Consider the following 13,543-nt stretch of genomic DNA (forward strand, 5'->3'; position numbering starts at 1 on the left):
CAACGGTATTCAGCCTGCAGGTAGTAACACTATGCACTTCTGTAGCACCTTCCAGAGGCCACCAGCATTACTTTAAAACGTTAACGAACCAAGCCTCGGAAAAACCTGCCGGGTAGGTACTGTTCTCACTATTTTACAGGCTGAGACAAACGCAAGAAGTCTAAATCTTTTGCCCACAGTCTTAGAACACATCCACACCCACACCCCTGCATCCCCCCCCAGTGGTACAGGCTGCTACACCTATTATCAGCGCTTTCTGGTTTTTGATAAAGGTCTTTCTTGCTACAAGTACTTTCCATAAAAGTCAAATGACTTTCTGGATTAGCAAAAGAGGAACATAAACCAGTGCAAGTTTTATGTTCTCTTTTGCTCATTATTCCAGAAGAAATGAACAGAAGTATCCTATAGAAAGAGATGGAAAATAAAAACAGAGCTTGAAGTGAGTGACACTAACATCGCAATAGCTAGGAATGCAGAAAGAAATTTACACTAAGCAAGATCCAACAACCAAGGCAAAGTTACAACTTTGTGCTGCTTTTTGTATGTAGAAAGCTCACTGTAATAAAGGGAGACAGTTTGGGGAGGTAGGTGAAAAGGGGAAGGCACTTCAGCTCAAGAATAAGCGTTGCAGATGTATAGTAAAAAACCTGGAAAAGCAGGACTTACACAGAGATTTCCGTCTCCTTTCTCTTCCTCCAACAAAGGAAACATCAAAGTACCAAGCTTCCTAACATTCAAGTCCTTCATAAATAGTATTTCGGGGCACTCCTAGAGCCTAAGATTTGAAGACTTTTTGTTTTACAAGGAAAACAAGGCATAGTGTGGGAAGAACTATGCTAACCATGGTGAGGAGAAAAATAAGAAATAGAAAGAAAAAAAACGCAGACTATTAAGATGATGGGTTTTTTTTAATCCTTCTCAGCAAGAAATGGTTTGGATGGACCATTTTCAAGAAACTCCTAGGAATTAGGGTGTTAGTTGGAAGACATTCCCGTTTTATGTAAAAGAAAAGAACAGTGATCTACTATTCAGTGATTAATACAGTGCAATTAGTTTTCCTCTAAATGTGGCCAGAATCTGTTTTAAAAAGTGCTTTCGGAAAGTATAACAGTAAAATCTTTTAGTACAACCCTCAAGTCTGATGTACAATTACTTGGAAATAAATATCCTTAATATTGTAAGAACAAAAATTACTGTTGGGATAAGCTTCCAAGATATAATTACTATTACAAATTAAAGAGCAAAGCCTGCCAGAGTGTGCTACCCAGTAGAATTTTTTTTAAAACAAAAATATTTTGGGATTAATAAATGACACTTTACAATGGAATTTCTTCAATAATAAAGTTAACACAAAGGAGTTGGTCGTTTGAAACAGAAACTAAATGTTAAGTTGCAAAAGGGGAAGCTGTAGTACATCAGTGAAGCTGTAACTTCATCAAGTGAGATAAAGGACTTCACCAAGAAGGAAGCTGCTTTCCCTGCTCCATCCCTTTTAAATCAAAGATGCAAGAACTATATGAAGACTGTATTCTGAAGAAGATAAGCTGTTTATTCTGTCTGGAACCTTCCCCTGTTGAATAAAAGGATATTAATGGTGAAGGGAAGAGACCACGCCTGAAAACAGAAAAAGCACTGGTCAGTTAAGAGCTGTCCCAACAAAGGGTTGCCAAGAGTGAAGATGCTAAGACACTGCTGGTAGCAAAGCAAGCAGCAAGCATTCTTTGGCCACAAACAGGAAAGAACCAGTGATGCTATACAATGAGGACTAAGTTAAGATTACTTATAGTCTCAACCCCAAGAATTAAGCTTGTATTTTCATTACCAACGGAACAGATGGACATTGGGACATCATAAAAGGAGGAACGTTGATGAAATAAGAGAATGAAAAAGGGAAGTTACTCTTTTCCTCTCAGTTTTGAAGAGAGCTTATTGTTATCCGCCAAACCAAGGAGAACAGAGCTATGAAACTAGTACACAAAGGAACATGTCTTAGATGCATAAAAATAATTTATTGTATGAAAACAGAGTAGTACCACCTACAGGGAGAGAGAGAGCTCAGTAAGAAGCCTTTCTGACTTGTTGGATAGTATGAAAGACTTAAAGCCTAGTTTTTAGGACAAGTAAGAGATACGAGAGAAAAGAAAAAAAATCAAGTAAAATGAAAATTAATCGAGAGAACCAGACAAACTTAGCAGTGTTTCTTCAGTACAATAACTGCTTTTTTTAAACCAAGAAAATACAATTCATTCAACCTAGCTAGATTTCACAGCCATGATATGGCACTGAAAACTTATTTCAAATGGAGCTGTGATTGGTAGGAGAAATGCAGAGTAAGTAAACTTGCTAAGCAAAGGATAAAAGTTATTGATTTTGAAAAGACACACAGAAGATGTCATCAGTGAAGTTCTTCAAGCCAGGCCTTTCTGTCAGTGACTACAGGCAAAGTAAGAGCCCGTTGATAAAATGAACATTAGGAAATGACCCACTTAGGACAGATTTGGGACACAGCACAAATGATATTGACGTGAGCAATTAAAAGCCAATAGGACAAAATGCAATAGGCCATGAAGATAGTAAGATTATTAGAAATAACTTACTAAAACACTCACTGCCAGAAAAAATAACAGTCTACATGCAGTAACACTATGAATTTCTATCACGCCTTCCACACAAGTCATCAGCACTGTTTCAAAAGTCAGTGAACTAAGGCTCTACTAGCCTGAGGTAGATAGTGTTCTCTCCCGTCCTTCACAGTAAGCGACTCAGGCAATTAGTTGGAAACACAGGGAGAAAGATCACTGTGTATTCACTGCAATGCATCACATATAATGCAACAACAGAAAGAAAACCATAATCCTAAAACATAACAGAAGTATATCCAGAAGAGAAAGCGCATACATGGTAGACAGACAACGGTAAGAACAAACTCTTCGAAAGCAATACACCTAATTTTTGCTTCCCATGTTCAAGATGAATAAATTCTAAATGGAACAGCTACAGAGAGATGTTTCCACTCATCACGATAATGGAAATCCTAAGAGCTCAGCTTCTCAACATGGACACGAAGGAAAGAGGACTATTTTGTATGCTTATACAAAAAGACCCTTAGCAGGAAGAGAACTACTCTACATAGATGCATAGGAATAAATGAAAATTAGTTACAAGCAACATTCAAATAGATTCTAACAATCACAACAATGGTATGCTAGAACAACTTTCTAAAACCAGCAAAAACCCCAAATTTAACTAATTGTTACTAAAACATATAACCTCTTTCATAAGTGATTAAATTACATCGTAACTGCTTGAGTCAAGTGATTCTCGAAGTATTCTGAAGTTCCTTTGCAGGTTTATGTTTTTCTTTGCTTTAAGAACAACTCTGATCACAGCATGCTTCCACGGTAAGCCAAAAAATACCTATCTATGGACCTTCTGCAAAGTTAGAAGTGGTTGCTGCAGATCTGGAGAAGTGGAAAGAAAACTTAATTTTTAAGCCAGTTTTTTTTTTTTTTTAAATAATCAAAATCAGCTGGGCTTCTACAGTGCTTCCAGAACAATAACAAAGGATCAAATGGTAGGAAGAGAACAAGAATTAAATTAAGAGTAAGTTGTTTACTGAAAATGTTTCTGTCTTCCTACCACCCAAGTCAGTTATCCATTCAGGAACGTGGTATTTGTCTTGAAAGATAAACATAGCAATGAAAAGACCCTATGGATGCCTGAAGTTAAATAAAAAGCATTTACAGTTTCTTTTTTTTTTGTTAAAGACATTTTTTCTTAATAAACATCCTGCAAATCCAGTACTGGCTTCCACTTGGACTACTAGAGCGTCATGCTGGCTTTGCTTTTCAGGATTGGCTCTTCAGGATGTGCTCTTACATACTATCCAAATGTGGAAGCTCTTGAAAATTTCAAAAACATTTTAGTAGGACTAGACACTGACTGATTCAAAAATAATGCATCTACAATCCTATCCTAAGTCATTCTGTATTTCAGATGACTACAAAACCCGATCTAAAAACACAATCCCATATAATCCTAGCAAAACTGGAAGTCTCTTCAGACTTTATGAAGGCCACAATAAAAGATATAACTGTTCATAATCTCTAGTTAACACTAGAGATTACAATACATTGCCCATGTGAGTAAGCGGTATTTCTTTTGGACATCAGTCCAAAAAGTCACCTCATGTGGCAAAAAAATCCACGCACAGAGCATTCTGCTGAACTGTCCTAGATGGAATGTGATCTTCCATGTTGTTATTCTGACAGGGACGCCAATTTTTCGGTATGTAATTTAGGCTAAAACTGATCAAGTATTTGCCAACAAAGATCTAGTTAGGCCATGCAGGTTTACTGATTAACAAAAAGGGAAAAATGTAAGCATTATGCTAATGCTGTTAGGACTCCAGAGTTTATCAGGTGGCACTGAAAGTTGTAGTAGTATTAGAACGTAAGGAACCGCATCGCACAGATCAGACCTCAGAAGATGGGTTAGGAAAAACATTAAGACACACAGACATAAGGAGGCATAGCACAGAAGTGCCTGTAATGAAGTGTCCACTCAAAGCTAAAAATAAAGGACAGAGTCAACAACCAGCTCTCTGAAGGAGCTGGAGCACACAGAAAAATCCAATTGCAACTTAATAGCCTCTGCTTGATTGACAACTTGCAGGAAGAAACCCTTTTGACCTGAATCAGTTGATGCCATAACACTGACAGTAGATTCCAAGCAACACAAAGATTATACTGTACTAAAATATTCAGTCATTAGCAGGGGATGTGTGTGTCCAAATTCATAAAAACTAGACATCATTGCCATTATGAAATATACTACTATTAACACCTCCATGGGGGCTTCCAATTTTTCTCCCCGATTCATATAAAAACATAAGACCTGGGAAGAGGGCAAAGAGGCTGAGGGGAAGGGGAAAACAACCAACACATGACTGATCCAGTCTGATTGTTCAACCACAGCACAAACTCTCCATTAACTTAAAGTAGGGTCAAAATTACACTCTCTACAATTTCCATTCTAGAAACCAGGAAAATTCTTATGGGCTGCCGGAACTTGACCTTTTTATGGTCAAGTTTTATATATGACAATTTCAGTCACTGCTTATGCTAATAGCTTCAAATCAATCTACAACATACCCAAAGCTCACAAAGCTAAGAAAGTGATTCTATTAAAATTTTTCAAAGGATACATTACATGTCAAAAAGTTGGATAAAATGTGTAAGCTTGAAAAAAGACCATGCAATGCAACTACCATACATCCTATAAAAGTAATTAAGGACCCACTTGGAAAGAAACACACGGAACCAGGAATAGTACCAGACAACTCTGCATTAATTAGACAACCAGCTAGCTTCAGACTTGGGGACAAAAAACTCAAGACATCAGCTTCAGCAATCTTGTCCTTACTTCTTAATGTCTATGTGGCCAGTACTTTACAGCCTTAACATCAACATGTGGATTATTTTTTTAAAATATAAAATATATTTATCTGCATTTACACGGATTAACTAGCATCTGGCTATGAAAAGGCATATATTCACCATGGTAACTTCACCTAGCAAATGTAGAGCAAAACCAGCATAAATGTATCCACTTCAAGCTTTCTCACTGGATGTGCGACAGTACACATTTTCAATTTCAAAAGCAAGCTTAAATGTTTTAAATACAACTATTGCTTTGTTGTAATATATGTCACTACATTTCCTGATTTTGTGCCAGCATTTCTAAGAAGCACAACCTGTTTCATTAAGACACCACTTGAAATAGCAGCAGCACTGTAGGCTATACACCTATAACCACCACGTAACCAGAAGAGGGTGGCCTTTTATGGCAGGTTAGTATCTGCTTGCTGATTCTACTATTCCATTTGTTTTCAAAAGCAATCAAATGAAATAAAGGAACTTCAGAGATCACCTTCAAAACAAGCATATCAAATCCATTTTTTGTTTCCTCAACACAAGGCTTCTTAAGAAAGAAGCAACCTGAAAAAGGAAACAAAGGACCAAAAAGAGTAACTTTTTTTTTTCTTTACTATAGCACAATCATAAGAGCTTGGGTCTAAACTTTAAGACTGGTCAGGAAATCAAGTGACCTAAAAATAAGTGTGTGAGTATTCACAAACAAGTTCTATTCTTTTGAGCATATGAAAGCATTGCATACTTCACTGCCTAAAAAGTTAGAACATAGTCTAATGAAAGCTACTGTAGCAGAGTGATAGGTAAATAAGGTTTTAATGAGCAGTCCTGCATCATCACAAGATCCTTCCAACACACCTTTTCTTCTACCTAACTTTTCTAGTGGTAACTGTTAAAAATGTCGTCATGTTGAAATCATTTAAATGTGAAAAGCAAATGCTGGCGTCTTATCTTCTCAAGTATAGAGACAGAGAACAGCTAGTGAAGTAAAACTTTCATTCTTCACAACTACCACCCTCAGGAACACTCAGACACAGCCACTACAGCTTTTCAAAAATGTCTATCAAGCTGTATTTACATGATTGCCTCACTCCATGTACCTGACAAATGTATAGAGATTAAAAGGGAAATTTAAAACTAACTCATAATGAATTTTGAAGTAAAAAAAAAAAATATATATATAGTCCTTTCTTTAAAAATTAAGTAACCTTGAGAAAGGTATTGTGCACATTTGCTTGAAAACTACATAAACAAGCTGTGGTATTTTTTCCATTTTCAGATATTTTCTTTTTAATTTGTGGCAAAAAAATGCATTAAATTGGTCACACTAAGTAGCTGGTCTTAAGACTTGCTAAGCGATCCCAACCAGCTCTCTCTCAATTACAGCTCTGCATTTTTATATTTCAGATAACAAGCACTGACCCATCAAATTTGAGACTTCATTAGAGAAGCCAATCCAAGATTCTGGTCAACTTGGTGAGACAGGATAAAACATTAAATGCTACCCAAAAGTCATAACCCAAACAATCCTATAGCTAAAACATTGGCAGTTTCATTAACATTTTTACACTGCTGCAAGACTATAAGCTTTTTTGGGGTTGGGTTTTTGTTTTTTCTGTTGTGGTTTTTTTTTGTTTTGTTTTTTTTTTTTGTGGTTTTTTTTTGTTTTTTGTTTTGTTTTTTTTTTTTTTTCTTTCAAAGATTATCGACTTCTGCAGTACTTTCCTAACTACAAACAAGAACACAAGCAAAAGATCAGCCTACAGATTTCTTAGCTCCACTGATCAAGTAGCTGATGCCTGTTGGTACTGTATGCTCAACAACAGTGTATATTTAAGTACTCTGAAAAATTTTCAGCACCAAGAACTTCAGAGCTGCTGTTTCCCATTAATGTACCTGTTAAGGGGAACAGTTATACTTAAGTTTCTATATGGCAAAGTCAAAATAAATTTATCTTGCTGAAAGGATCCAGAACTATTTACATAAGGTTCCAGTAAGATGTCCTTTAACCTCTGAACTCCAAGAACGAAAAGTTTTGTCCCTATTTTTCTTCTAGCTGTCACAAATTTTCTTTAGAAGAAAAAAAACAAAACAAAACCCACAACCAAACAACAACCCCCAAAAAAGGAAATACAACTTTGTTTATGTATTTAAATACAGACTTTATACTACAATGTCAAGTAATTTGCTTCTGGGCTGATAATTTTAAATGAAGTTGGAGAAAATCACATATTACTGAATTTATATTAAAATTGGAACTGCAAAAACTTTAACTTATTAGAAAATCTACACTTTTCAACTTGGATGCTTACACTATACCTGTTTTATTGTTTGGTTTGTAATACAGATGAAAGAAACCATGCTCATCACAGTAGCCAAATCTTTGAATAAGCTATTCAACATTTTGTGAAATAAACAAAAAAGTGTTCAAGTCCTTACTTCGTTTAAAAAATGTTCATATTTAAGGTCTAAGTGTCATCACTAGTTGCTAATTAATAAGCATATTGGAAAGAACACATGCAAGACACAAGCTTCCTAGTTCTGGATACAATGCCTATTTACGTCAATGTAACTAATTTATTTTACATGAAAGTGTGGGACTATTCATCATGAGCTTCCAACAGAAAAGCGCCTCGAATGAAAAACAAACAGCTAGGATTCTGGTACAGAGATCTAGATGAAAAAAAATATTTTTTTTTTTTTTCTACAAGCTGTAAGAAGCCTCATCATCCTACCTTACAGCAGCTACAGCTATCAAAAACATTATTGTCCTTCTACGTCTCAATGAAGAAGCATATCTTAGCCCCAGGATCAGAGTTTTTCAAAAACAGCCAAGAAATGCAACTCTACCCTGTATCTTCTCCAACACTGATGCAACAGGTAGGTCAGCCTCCTCCTCAGGCTTTGCAATTTTAAAGTTGGGGTTTTTTTATTTTTATTTTTTTTCTGATGGTTTCCATAAAAGCAGGACAGAGGGCATAAGAACGACAAACACCAAATTCAAGCAGTTACAGTTACACTGCTGTAAGAAATCATCCACTATTCTTCAAGTACCAATCTGGTTTCCAGGGCAAGCAACATTTACTCAGTGACACACAGGAGAACAACGGTGTTTCTGGGAGAGACTAATGCTTTTCTTTCACAGATGCAACACAGTTATTTGCTATTTCAAAGGAAGATGAAGGTGCGAGAGAGGGAGAACAGGTTTGGTGAGGATTTTTTTTTTCCCCTTCCTCCTCCTCCAAAAGAATCAGAAGGTTGCTTCAAATCACTGGTTTACAGAGCTCAAGTTGTAACACATTGCTAAAATATACTCATGGTATTCTACATGCACTGATTAAACCTGCTTTGGCATTTAGAAAAAGACTAATCAAATTTACAACAGCTGGAAATGTATAGGCTAACCTTTAAGTGTCAAAGGCTAAGGTGGCTTAGCCCTTCAGCAAGTCAAAGTCACAAAAGTAGAAGGATTTTGAAGTATTCAGATCTGTGAATTTAATACAAGGTCATAAAAACATGCTTTTTGTATCAGTATTTCAAAGCATTCTTCAGAATACAAAAGGATTAAGGTTACCTTTGCACTGAGTTCAAAGCAGGTTCCAGAACTATCACCCACCCAGAGCATGTTGCAAAGAATACCGTAATACATGATAGTGCTCAGAAAGACCGTCTTTAGCATCAAAGTAACCTAACAAGAATCAGTCCAAATGAACTCTTCACAACCACTGGGAAGAACACATTAAGATTACAAGTGAGCAAAAGTCTGACCTTAACAGGCGTTGGGGCACACAGGAGGCCCCCAAGACACACGAATCACGTCAGACATAAAAAAGCAAAGACCTAGTCATGAAAGATCTTTTGGTTGTTGGTTTTGTTTAGGTTTTGTTTTGGTTTTGTTTTAGAAATCTGTTATCCAGGAGAACCATTTTTTATTTCAAGGCATCAGTATTCTTACTTGATTAATTTCTACATTACACAAGGATTTCTTAAGAAGCCAAAAGGCTAGTCTTTATCAACTAACACACAAGCTTCCCGGTGCAGTAATTGCAATGCTTACTAACAAAATCTGCTGAGTCAGGTATCAGATTTAGGCAAAGCAATTACATTCAGAGATACAGTACTAAAATCCAGTATTCTATAGCAACAAAGATTGTAAAAATGCCTACTCTCCCCTAGTCTTTCATTCTTGCTGCTGTAGCGGTTTTCATACTTTCAGTGGCGTACTTTTAAGTAACTGCAGTCGCCATGTTCCTGCAACTGTTCATAAAGCTATGCTGTAAACCAAATTATTTAAAAAAAAAAAAAAAAGAACAGAGCTACAGACCAGTACGTATCCCGAAATCTTTTATGAAACTTTAAAAAATATTCTTCTACAGAGCAGCCCACTCATGGGGCAAGAACTATTAGCTTTACCACAGGAGAAACCTATACTCTGTCTCCAGACAGCGCCTTTTGCAAGCAGTCTGCATCAGCTGAGCTCAGCCCTCAGAAGTACTGCTTAAATAAAAATACCTAAGTCCAAAAAATAAAAATCAAGGGCAACAGTATAATACCACAACCCTATTTGGGGTCAGACTCGAGGAACACCAGTACTTAATGTCCAAATTGCAAAACCAACAAAAACCCAATCACCAAACCAAACCCCAAGCATTCCCCTAACGTTACCAGGCACCTCCTTTTTTGATCTGGAAGACTCTTAAGTCCCTGTAGTTTTCTTTTCCCCCCCTCATACATTCTCAGAATTGAGAAACTTCTGCTAAAAGCCTACAGGAACTACAAGCATAAGGCTAAGCTGCAGCATGTACCATCTGAGTGCCAACCCTGGCATTCCTAACAAACCAAGTTGTCATGTCTATTAAGAAAAAACTTAGTGAGGACACCTGAAAGAAAACCTATCCCGTGACAACTGACTGGTGAACAGCTTTTATTTTTGACTTAACAGAGCACTAATCCTAGAAGTTCAAGAGCTTGCCTGAAACTTGAAGCCAAAGGCTATTTCTACCACTTTCTAATTTACCAAGAACATGATTTCCATACCCAAGAAAACAAGCCTAGCAGAAGTGCCTCAACCCACAGGCTACAGATTCACACCTCTCCACAGTGGCACATCTTCAAGAGAAAGTTAGGAAAAAGTCCTGTCTAGACATTTATAGCAGAGACACTCTCCTGGCTAAGCGGCAGATACCAAATTGAACACCTTGCCACTAAGGAGAGAACAGAATCTAGGTCTTCCATTTCCCAGTTCAACAGCTTAACATTAGTTAAGGCAATCTGAAAAGATGAGTGCCAGCTGCTCCTGCGCCCTCCTTTTAGAAAAGCGGGGACCTCCCCCAGTTACTGGAAAGGTGCCTTACCACACAGGGGATCCAGATGCTTCATTGCAGCTTTGAGTAAGAAATTGCATTTCAAATATATCTCTATTTACATTACAACGCAGTGGCTTTCGCTAGACAGCCCACCACTTAGCCTATTGTTTTTTCCTGGATCATCCATTAAGACACTTAAATCTCACACACTGCTCAGCAAACCGAGGATTTGGTAGGTTACTGCATTCCACTTTGGAGACTAAGTACCTTGGTCCCGGATAACTTAGGTGTCACAAGAATTAAATCCTTCAGGGAATCTAGGCCCTGGGTAACAAGCCACAATTTAAACATTTACAAGGGCTTGTGTTGTACTTCTGTAGCAAAAACACTGTTTCTGTGAAATATATAAGCTCTGAAACAGTTCGCTGCAGCAACCACTTAAGGTGTATCACCCTGGTTTCTTCAGCATGTGGAAATACTGCATGTGAAACTGCCCTGATATTACAACACAGAAGCCACAACCCCATTGATTCCTTGGAAAAATGAGTGACAAAACCACACTGAGAATGCGTTTTTCATTAGCAGTTGTATTAAGTCAGGACTGGCAGGGATATTACACAGGCCACAAAAGAGCAAGTACCTGTACTTGCGCATGCAACTTAAAATCATCCCAGGACTTATCTGCTGCATCTCAAAATTTTCTAAAAAGTTTTAACCCTCTCACACTTTTGATATTTCTACAGCAAATTTCACTCTCTGAGGTAGTGAATACGTGCGTTCCTGGAGTCTAAGTCAAGTCACTGAATTAAACCAGTTCTGAACTGGTTCAGCCCACAAACTCCGACATCAAGTTATGTGATACTTACAGAACTAGATCAAATGAAGTGAAGACTACAGGTGAAAATGTAGGATATATAAAATACAGACATACTTACTGACAGTAAACCCATGTGTATAGACAGTCACTTATGGGATGAATTTACTATTAATAAGACCAAAAAATGGGCACAGACCAAATATGCTTCAAATTAACTGTGACTGTGCCAATCAATTTAATAGTAAATCTTAAATTTAAACACCTGGAAAAGAATGTTCTGTAAAACCATCAGAGCATCCTAGTGGCACCTATCTTTAATCAGCAAGGCATAAATGAACTTTGATTCCCCCATTTAAGTTAAATACAAACCAAAAAATGTATTTGGATTTGCAATTTCATTCACTGACTGCATAAGAGAATAAAGTTTCAAACCAACTGACACAGCTTGTATCCCTCAAGATTGCTTTGGTTTCGGGTGGGGTTTTTTTTGATACTGACAGGGGTGGGGGGCACAGACGACTTAAAAATACCCAACTCTACTTTAGGGATTTGTCACAAGGCTTTAAACATATCAAGCAATCCATCTAACATGGGAACACCGGACTGGACTATCATTAAGCTAACAGTCACCTAAGATTTTGCTAATTCGAACAACACTCCCAAGGTCTGCAACATTTTTTTAAGGAGCTTTTGTTACGACAAAGTCATCCAGTGCTAATTCTGGTACCACAGAAATCATTTTGTCAGGCAATGATAGTAAGAGGTTCTTGAATGCTAAAGCAGGTATCTCATGCCAGGCTCAGGCTTGATTCCTCCAGATGATGTTCCCTGTCTGATCCAAAAGAACCCAATCTGTAAAAATTTTCCATCCCCTGAATACAAATACTGTTTTTCAGAAGTATAAGATGACATATTGAACAAATCAACGAAGGTCACAACAGTTATCAGAATAACTTATCAGTAGCTATTCTAGTGATGTTCCAGGCTGATATCCCAGTTTGGAAACTGGGAGAAGACTGGCAGCTCCATATGTATTCGTGCCCTCCCTTAGTAAATCAGAACACTTCATGTTTGCAGCTCTGCAGAGGTGACTATGCAATCAAGTCTCATGGTCTAGAAGCTTCCCCCCCCCCCTCCCCCCGAATCATCTAAGAAAAACCCTAATTTCTACCCATGTCTTTTGAAGCATCAGACATAGAAGGCTGGCTGGTGAAATATTCAGAGACTGTCGAGATGCCTCTCTTGCATACCTGGCTCATACGACTTATTCATTGGTTTGAGACAACCTATTGCCAGATTTACAATTCCCCTCACTTCACACAGCAGGCAGATTTTCTCACATTCATTTCTAGCACGAAGCACAGATTACTAGCTACTGAGATCTTCTGATTGTCTACATATTTCTCTGACTTCAAAGATCTTAAAACGTATGCGATTTTTACCCTTTTTAGATATTTGTGTTGCATTGCACCCTTGAAATAAATATTTCAGTCTTTCAGGGGGTTGCCTAATGTCACAGGCATCTGTAATTTAGATTCCGATAGCTCTTAAATGGACTTACATTCCATGAAAACTATCACACACCCATCGTAAGTAGTAGTGGAAAGGCAACCTAACCATGCAATGAGAACATACACCTCAACTGGTAACAGCGAATAGCACTGAGTAACAGAGATCTGCACTCATAGCTCCAAGACGTTTGTCTCGGATCCTTCATAAGTTCAGTTACAGAAATCAATGCAGAGGGAACAATACTGAACCTAGGTCAGTGCTGAAGGAGTCTAGGCAGCTCTCTCTCCCATTAAGCTTGGCAGAATTTCTTCAGAGACTTTATGAACTGTACTGTACACTGCACACCTCAAATTCTTTCTTTAGGTTCAGAGTGACCTTCCTGCCTTGACTTAATTTCTAAATGCTGGGGGGGGGGGGGGGTTGGGGGGGGTTTTTTTTTTTTTTTGTTTTTTTTTTGGGGGGTCATTTTTGGCGGG

The 13,543-nt window shown here is 37.6% G+C and overlaps 1 protein-coding gene across 1 annotated transcript in view; it reads right to left on the reverse strand.

Moving 5' to 3' along the window:
• PHIP (pleckstrin homology domain interacting protein) overlaps window positions 1-13,543 on the reverse strand; it is a 119,092-nt gene that overhangs the window by 50,645 nt on the left and 54,904 nt on the right. The window lies entirely within an intron of this gene.

The sequence above is a fragment of the Charadrius vociferus genome, unplaced genomic scaffold, assembly GCF_000708025.1.
Source record: "Charadrius vociferus isolate BGI_N301 unplaced genomic scaffold, ASM70802v2 scaffold185, whole genome shotgun sequence".
In the NCBI taxonomy this organism is placed as follows: Eukaryota; Metazoa; Chordata; class Aves; order Charadriiformes; family Charadriidae; genus Charadrius; species Charadrius vociferus.